At 37.9% G+C, this 1,214-nt stretch overlaps 1 pseudogene; it reads right to left on the bottom strand.

The window, feature by feature from the left end:
• Nucleotides 1-436: 436 nt before the first annotated feature.
• Nucleotides 437-532, bottom strand: LOC123955872 (annotated as a pseudogene).
• Between the last annotated feature and the right edge of the window lie 682 nt (nucleotides 533-1,214).

The raw sequence follows: 1,214 nt of genomic DNA, 5'->3' as shown, positions 1-1,214 counted from the left end.
AGCAAAAAAGAAAAAAAACACACGAGATTCACCCTCCCAATAATTTCCAGCTTTCTAGTATTGTCAAACAAGTGGACCCCTCCTTTATAACTGAATCCACACCCGCCAACAAATTCTCCACCTCCCCTTTCCCAGGGCCTGGTGGTCACCATTCGACATCCCACAAAGCTGACTGCTTCAGATACCTCAGAGATGCAGGCATCGAGTGTTTGGGGACTGCTGTATCTCACCCGCACAATGTCCTCAAGTTTCACCCCTGTTGTAGCCCGTGGGAAGTTCTTTCCTTTATGGCTGGTGATATTCCATTGCAGGTATGTGCTGCATTTGTTTATCCATTCATCCGTTTGTGGACATTTTTCTTTTCTCTCAACAATTTATTTTTATTTTAATGAATTTAATTTCAGTTTTTTATTTGAATAATCAATAGTATTGTTGCAAAAACATGGAACGTGTTACAAATGTGGGTGTCATCTTTGCTCAGGGGCTGTGCTAATCTTCTCTGTTTTACTGTATATGCTGCCTAAGCGAGCACCGTTCACGGACATCCAAGTGTCCTGTTGGCTGTCAGGAACACTGTTGCCACAAGCACGGGTATGCAAACATCTTTTGGAGATCCTGTTTCAATTTTTTTTTTTTTTTTTTGTATACACATTTAGCAGTGGGATTGTTGGATCATAGGATAATTATATTTTGAATTTTTTCAGGAGACTCCTTACTGTGTTCCCTAGTGGCTGTACCACCTTATCACCAATGGTGCACAAACATTCCAATCTCTCCTCATCCTAGCTAACACTTGTTATTTTCTGGGTTTTGGGTAGTGGTCATCCTAATGCATGTGAGGTGATATCTCATTGTGGTTTTGGTTTACATTTCCCTGATGATGAGTGATGTTGAGCATCTTTTCATGTTCTTACTAGACATTTGTGTACCTTTAGAGAATTGTCTATTCAAATTTTTCACCCATTTTTAAATTGGGTTATTTGTTTTTTTTTTCTTTTTTTGGGTTATTTGGTTTTTGTTATGGAGTTCTAGGAGTTCTTTTTCTATTCTGGATATTAACTTTTTATCAGATAAATGGTTCACACATATTTTCTCTATATGATTGCCTTTTCACTCTGTTGATTTTGTTGTTGTTGTTCACAGAAAATTTTAAGTTTGATGTGGTCCCATTTGTTTATTTTTGCTTTTGTTGCTGGCATCTTTGGTGTTATAGC

Source organism: Meles meles, chromosome 13 (genome assembly GCF_922984935.1).
Source record: "Meles meles chromosome 13, mMelMel3.1 paternal haplotype, whole genome shotgun sequence".
NCBI classification, from domain to species: domain Eukaryota; kingdom Metazoa; phylum Chordata; class Mammalia; order Carnivora; family Mustelidae; genus Meles; species Meles meles.
The sequence above is the reverse complement of the archived record's forward strand: the minus strand, read 5'-3'. Positions and strand labels throughout refer to the sequence as shown.